Raw genomic sequence first — 8,924 nt, forward strand, 5'->3', positions numbered from 1 at the left:
ATTACACGGATTCATATATGAACATGGAGTTCATATGTGAATCGCATAGGTTCATATGTGAACCTCACATAGGTTCACATATGAACCTGTTTGTCGTCTATTGATAAAAGTAATGAAACTACCCTATATATTTTTTGCATAGCCGCAAATTTTTACCAGTAAAAGCTGCAATTATTGACCACTCAAATTCGATCTTAACCGTATGAAGGGTTATGTTCACTTATTTACTTCTCAAATGGTTACCATTTTTCCAAATAACCTTTGGCTATATATATATATATATATATATAGAGAGAGAGAGAGAGAGAGAGAGAGGATGTTTACTTTACAAACCACGTTATTTGTACAAACCGTACAAATCTCATTCAACCAATCATAATTTTTCATTTTGTTCATTTTTTTGTAATTATGAGAGGTTGATTAATCATTTTTATTGTGCACGATGTTAATCATGTATATTATCATCATCATTATTTTAATTTTAAAAAATTTATGAARCAGTTTCATTAAATATTATATGAAACAATTTAATAACCATATATGAAACAACTTTATCATAAAAGTATTATATGAAACAATATCACAAGATGAAACAATTTCATGAAAATATTTTATAAGATTAAACAATGAAATCGACGGATGAGGGTGGTTTGCACGGTTTCTACAAATTGGATGGTTTACATTTGATCGCTTATATATATATATATATATATATTATATATATATTATATATATATATACACACACATATATTTACATATATGTATATACATATATATGTATATACCTATGTATATTGTATAAACCGTAAAAAACGTCGATTTCATTGTTTATTTTAGTGAATTTTTTTCATAAAATTGTTTAATTGATAAAATTGCTTTAAATAATTCATTTCGAATAATTTATTATTTAACAGTTGAAATTGGTTCTTACAATTTTCATTATATGTCTTTAATTTTTTTTGGTATATACGTATATTAATATATGCACATGAGAGGAGGGAACCCCCTAGGCTTTCAAAAGGCAAAGAAATGGTGTGAATAAAGTATGTGAGTATGTGACCAAAAGAGGCTTTGTGTTGTACAAGTGCACCGTCTAATACAAAAGATATCTTTCAAAACACGCTTCTTTATTTTTATTTTACGTAACCAAGATTTATAAAAAAAAAATAACCTAAACTTACATTTGATTTATATATTTTAAATAATTAATATACCTTTAAAACAAATGTTTAGATGTTTAATGGTATAAAAACAAATGTTTAGATATTTAATGGTATAAAAATGTATATATATATATATATATATATATATATATATGTATATAAGAATTTATATAGTGAAAAATGTAAATTAAAAAAAAACATATACTAATTAGATGGTATTTGGTTAAAAATATTAAATAGTAACTACAGAAATTGAAAATAAAAGAAATTATTTGGTTTTATATTAAAACTTCATTCTCGTTTTCATTTCATATCATTGCAGTTTCATTTGTCCACTCAGCCACTAAAATTAACATATTTTAAACTAGGAGCGGATCAAGGTCATTGGATACGGTGGCACAGCGCACTGCTACGTTCCTTTGTTGTAATCATAAAAAAGTTACGCTCGTGGAAAATGCAACCGTGTTGTAATGTTAAGTTGGTGTCACCACAGATATTCTGAAACTACAACATAAGTGTTGGTTTGAACGACTTTTTTCCCATCCTAGATTTGGGTTCCAACCGGTTTCAATCTTTTTTTAGTTGTTAATTTCAGATTTATTATGTTTCTGGAAAAAAAAATTGTGAGAAAAGAACTCAAAACACTTTCCATTTTTTATAGTCAAATGGTATCACAATTCTAAAAAAATTCTAGGTTGGCATATGTTGTAAGACGAAGAATCGTATGAGAATAAGAGTTAAAGTAAGAAGCGTAAGAAGAAATTTGAATCATTGATCACCTTTAATCTCAAACCTATCCATGAATCGCATTTGATATGAGGATTGATTCAATGCATCTCTTTCTAATTTGTCATCAACTTTAATTAAGCTTAAAGATTTCTTCTTACATTTTTCACTGTAACTCTCCTTATCACTGACCGCCTAACACACTGTTATAAAACCAAAAGTTTAAAAGTTAAATAAAATTAAATTATTTTTTCAAAGGGTTAAAACTGAAATTGATGGTCTTTGCTGCCGTAACCCAAACTCCCAAAAGAGTGTGTAAAGACAGAGGACAGCACCCAAAAGAAACGAACAAGCGCGTTGCGGCACACACGTGTGACGCACAAATCCGTGTGAATTCAACCACAATTTAAAGCAGATTCCAATATTCAAAAACATCAACATGCTTCCATGCACCACTGAATTTTTTAATAGATGTTTATGTTAAATGCCCCTATACTATTCACATTCTTTCATGTTGCCCCCTCCCCTAATTTATAATTACTTGAGGTCTATTCATACAATATTGGATAGATCATTTATGGGTCGTTTGCTAAACACAAAACATATAATTGTTTAACATGTAAGATTCTTCAGTTATTAAAATAATATAGTATAAACGTTTTCTTGCTCAGTAGGCACTAATTAGGCAAACGTCACCTGTCACATCCCTGACTTACCAAGTAAGGTTCTCGATTAGGAAAATGACACGGTAAAATTGTTTTTAAAGATCGACCATAATCTCTTACCGGATAAGTCATACCTGATAAAAGATAATAATTAATAAGTGTTTAGTTAACTGGTGATACACGGTAAGTGTTAAGTAACGACTCTTAGTCCACATTGACTTGGTAGACTGTATTTGGTATGTAGATCGAACCAGGCATGTTCCTGTTTTATATATAACCCTAAGCGAGATGTAAAAAAGGGCCTCGATAAGTACAATTCTTTTTCAATATAATGTTTTTATCATCAGAAATATTATTGAATTCAAGGAATACTAATAATTTATATAAAATCATTTTTTTAGTATTTTTAGATGTAAAATCAATCAATAATTAGTTCTAAATTAATATTATCTACTATATCATTTTTACTTGGTCAATCCGTTCCACTGTCAAAAACATCATATGATGTACCTTTAATGTACCTTTAATATGTAAATTGACATCATTTAATATATGAAAATCAATATATATAAATAAAACATGTCGAGTAGATATTTAATTTTTTGCTACAAATATTTATACATAATTATATATAGGGAAATTTTATTTTTGAGAACCCATGAAATTGTGATAATCTTAGAACTAATGCATCATGTATTATTTCATACGATTTTTTTCATTGACGACTAGAAATAGAATATTGATTAAAATATATATATGTTTCACCGTGTTTTTTTACATGTAATTGTTTCACAATGTGAACCTTTTTAACTTGTTTGTAAAACAAAACTTACCCGTAAAAAATTTTATGCTGGCCCTGATCTGACAGTAGAACAAGGTAAAAGGATGTAAAATGAGAGATTTATAGAAAAAGATGAATAGAAATCCGCCACCGCTTTCTTTATTGAATACAAAACCTCTCAAAAACCCTAATCAACTCTCATGTGACAATTTGTGCATCTGTGTATTACAAAATGTTTTCTTCGCTTCAATTTTATGCCTATATCACCTATTATATAGGCAATATTTACAAGGTAACTGAATCCTGTAAATACGGACTTAATCATTATCTAAAATAAAATCAACACCATCCTTCAAGATTCAGTTTTCATGAACTTGGCTGCTCTGAGAGTAGTTGTATAAAGAATGTACCAACCGGAGGAAATAGCTCATACATAGGAACACTTCATACAGAGGACCTCTATATCTGTTGAAGACCTAGAGGCTCAGCATGTACTATGCAGAGCTTCTGTGTTTGCGATCTGTATCCGCGGACTTGGCGTTTAGACATACGCACATGATTTTGGTCTTCTTGTCCTCTGTATACGAGTACCTGTTTTCTAGTCCCGAGAGCGCGAGCTCTGTATCCGGGTATATGGGCTCTATATCCGGGAACTTAGCATTTAGATGTAGGCACATGACTTTGGTCTTCTTGTCCTCTGTATCCGAGTACCTGTGTTCTAATCCCGAGAGCGCGAGCTCTGTGTCCGAGAACGCTTGCTCTGTATTAGGGTATAGGAGCTTTGTGTCCAAGAGCATGAGCTCTACAACCGAGCTCTGGTCGCCCAGAGAACCTTTTAGTCGTCCAAAGAGCCTCTGTATGCTCTTCCAGACTTGGTCATTTTAGCACATCATAATTTTGAATCTTCCATCCTTAACCTCGATTGTTTAATAAAACTTTTAAAGTAATTAGGATCAATATTTGGTCCTAACAATCTCCCCCCAAAAGTTTTATAAAACAAACATCTTCATGAAGCCTTAAGGTCTTCTCCCCCCTGCTTTTTCAAGGAAAGCTAAAGTAACTTGGTATGGATAGAATCTTCAAGCCCCCCATGGAATGTAGCTCTCTATTCTTCATTTTCAACTTTTAGACCAAATCAGATTCAATGTGAATGCTGCACCACCGATTGCACATAATGCAACTTTAATCTGCATAAAACTCAGCACATACTTTGAAGCACAGAATTGCCACTCAACCCCAGAAGTAGCAAGTTCATCCAACTAAGGGATAGATAAATGTGTGAATTTCTTGACAAAACAGTGCAACCAGTCTTATGACAAAGAATCTTTCATTTAACCTCGAGTTGAGTAGGAATTCAGCTTTAGAGATTGATCCGATGGGTAATGACTTGAATAACCAAAAAGCAAACACTATTGGAATTGAGAACTAGAGAGAAGGATTTTCATTAAGTTTCATGGTTTCAAGAACAGCAAGTCAGATCTCAAAAAGATTTGACAATATTGTTGATGTATCTAAGGGCAAAACATTGAGGAATATCACCATATTCATTTAATATTAGTGTTTGCAGGCAAATAGATCTTTAAGCCCTCACAGAAGATCCACAATGAGAAACGATGAACAAATACTCAATATGTGGGCAATGAGTATAGGTTTGCAAACAAATCGCCCATTGCCTTAGGTTGTGAGCACCATGAACTCCTGCCTAACTTCCATGCATAGATCTGACAATATCAAAGTCCAAAAGTTCGACTGAATCCAAAAAACTCATCACATAAACCAAATTTTGATGAACAAAATATATTTGTATTCACCCAAGGAGAAATCTTTTAAAAGCAATTTCATTAAAACATTAAGAATATGGTGAATCAATGAATTTTGGGTCTAAAAAGCAGTCGAATAGGAAGCAGTTCATGAATGAGTATTTTTCTTGAAAATTTTATTGAATCTACTACAGAAAGATAGATCGAATCGATATAATTTATCGATTTGGATCTAATACCACTTATTGACCCTGATCTGACAGTAGAACAAGGTAAATGGATTTAAAATGAGAGATTTGTAGAAGAAGATGAATAGAAATGGGTCGCCGCTTTCTTTATTGAATACAAAACCTCTCAAAAACCCTAATCGACTCTCATGTGACGATTTGTGCATCTGTGTATTTCAAAGTGTTTTCTTCGCTTCAATTCTATGCCTATATCACCTCTTATATAGGCGATATTTACAAGGTAGCTGCTATAAATACAAAATTAATCATTATCTAAAATAAAATCAGTATCGTCCTTCAAGATTCAGTCTTCATGCACTAGGCTGCTCTGAGAGTAGTTGTATAGAGAATGTACCAACTAAAGGAAATAGCTCATACAAAGGAACATTTCATACAGAGGACCTCTGTATCTGTAGAAGACCCAGAGGCTCTGCATGTACTATGCAGAGGCTCTGTGTTTGCGATCTGTATCCGTGGACTTGGCGTTTAGACATACGCACATGAATTTGGTCTTCTTGTCCTCTGTATACGAGTACCTGTTTTCTAGTCCCGAGAGCGTGAGCTCTGTATCCGGGTATATAGGCTCTATCTCCGAGAGCGCGAGCTTTGCATCTGAGCTCTGGTCGCCTAGAGAACCTCTTAGTCGTCCAGAGAGCCTCTGTATACTCTTCCAAACTTGGTCATTTTAGCACAACAGAATTTTGAATCTTCCATCCTTAGCCCCGATTGCTTAATAATTTTTGGTCATAACAGTTTCAGATTGTGAACCGCATACATATGAAGCAAACACACTATGAAGAAAAATATATGCCATCAATACATTAAATGTTAGCCTTAGATGAGAAAAAAGTCATGTTAAACAATAAGTTAAGATAAAAGTTCTCATGTTTAGCACAATATATAGAGTTATCAAATGATTAAACCCTATTATATAATATATATATATATATAGAGAGAGAGAGAGAGAGAGAGAGAAACGATCAAATGCAAACCATCCCCTTTTGTGCAAACCCTACAAACCAATCTCATTCATTCTTTTTCTTGATTAATGGTCATGATTAAAATGTGTTATATCAAGAAAATAAAAATTAAAATAAAATAAAAGGTTTAATATTTAATCAAGAAAGAGCAAAATTGGCAAACCATTTTAACTTTCAGCCATATTATATTAGGAAAGCAAATCATCGTTTCATTGACTTTCATTCCATTGATATATTTGACATATCATGTTTCTAAAAAACATCTTTTTACAAACAACTTGGCAAAATATATTATTTGGTACTCGACTTGTTAATGAAACAGATTGATGTAATCTGAAACCTGTTTCATACCAATCCAAAACTTGTTTCATACTAGTCTGATTCATGATGAGTATACATCAACAGTGAAATTAGTTTCATTGTTTGTCCGTATAATGAAATTTGAGCCAGATATGGTTCAGTCAAAAGAACATTTTCCAAAAATCTGAATAACATGTTTTCGTTAATGAAATTCGTTTCATCATTGAAATTCGTTTCATGGAATCCACAATTCCAAAAACTGAATAACATTGTTTCCGTAGTGAAAATTGTTGAAATGTTTCCTAACCAAAATGGAATCAGTTTCATGGTTTCTAACCAAGATGAACTCGGTTCTACAATTGAAACTAAATAATGTTCAGTTAATGAAACACTTCAAAAACTAAATAATAATATTTCATTCATTTTTAAATTTGTTTCATGTTTCTTAACGAAAATGAAATCGGTTTCATGGTTTATAGCCAAGATAAATTTGAATTTATTAATGAAACTAAATATGGTTCAGTCAATGAAACATTTCATGACCTGAATAATATTATTTTAGTAATGAAAGTAGTTTCATGGTTCCTAACCAAAATAAAATTAGCTTCATTTTTTAAACATTTTGAAACTGTATAACATGGTTTCACTAATGACATTTGTTTTACGAATGAAAACAAAGCAATATACTCAAAATCTGGAAAATATCACAACTATATTATTAATAAATCAGTAACTACTTGTGATTTCATAAGAAATAAATTATTACAAATAGACTTTGTAATTGATGTAGTTTTTATTAAATTAATAAAAGAATATAAAATATTAATGGTAATAATTATATATTAAAATAAATTGGTTTATAGCTTACTTAAAAACAGTTACTATATTTAATTTTTCATATTTAAAAACAATTAAAACATTACCAAGATTAACCATTACAAAGTAAAATGACATTCATACTCTTATTCATTAAAAAAATAGAGAAAAAATGAAATTATTCTATAGTTAGTATGAAGTAGGCGGTTTGCAATCTAACCCTCCTCTATGTATATATATACATATATGTGTGTGTGTGTATATATATATATATATATATAKAGAGAGAGAGAGAGAGAGAGAGAGAGAGTGATGTTAAAATACAACCTTTGTAATTCTTACAACCAATACAACCATCATCTTTACCATCCAATTTTTAATCTAAGGTCAAGATGCATCTGATGGCAAAGTCGTAATAAACTAGGTATTTTGATACACACGCCTGATTCTTTGAGGGCAATGAAGGGCAAAATTGTAAGGGGGAAATCAGTCTATTCTAAGTAACGATACTATGAAATCAACAATGCTATAATCACTCTAAATCAAATGCTAAAACCGTGATTCAGTAAGAAATCGATTATGGGTAAGAAGCCATGGCAGACGAACTTCATCACGGTGTATTCATTGYAGCAAATCGAGGTAAGATACTTCGTTGAATGAAATTAGTATAATGTTTCGATATAACCTTATGCGTTGTGTATATGTATCAGTAAGGAAACTAAGCGAGAGAATAATGATAATGCATACATTCTCTAAGTTCAAGAACACCGTTGATAATCCAGTTGTTCTTGACGAAGAAGAAGACCCTGTTTCAATGAACCCAGAAGCATGTCAAAATGATGAACAAAGCGTTCAACTTCATGAAGAAACAGATTCAACAAATGTCAAAGGTTAGTGAAGCTTTAATATCACCCATAGTGTTCATCACCCCATTTTATTGACCTAACAAAATCTTTATGCAAATACAACTAAGTAGTTACTAATGAAACTTCCTGACTTGACAACCTGGTTTCACTGTTAATGAATAACCTTGTTAATGAACAACCTTGTTTATGAACAACATGTTAATGAACCTTATATTGAACAACCTGGTAAAGAACCTGTTAATGATAAAAAAAAGTTAAACAGGTGGATGATGAAACAACCAATGAATCAAGATGCATTATTATGAAACTTGGTTTCATTGTATTCAATAACATGGTTTCACTGTATTCTAATGAATATATATATATGAAACTTGTGTCAACTCAATGAAGCAAGATACATTTGGCAAACTTCAATACCTCGTGCAATTATGTTTTCTGTTGCCACATATAAAACATTGATATACATTAACTATAGGTTTGTATAAAAACTGTGTAATTGTGTTGYCTGTTCCTACATATAAAACATTGACATACATTAACTATTATAGGTTTGAGGATCCTTGTTCATGAACAACCTGTTAATGAACCTAGGTGCAATGCAATGTAAGCAACTGTTAATGAACAACCTTGTTAATTAA

The sequence above is a fragment of the Cynara cardunculus genome, assembly GCF_001531365.2.
Source record: "Cynara cardunculus var. scolymus isolate 2C chromosome LG 6, CcrdV1, whole genome shotgun sequence".
NCBI lineage: Eukaryota > Viridiplantae > Streptophyta > Magnoliopsida > Asterales > Asteraceae > Cynara > Cynara cardunculus.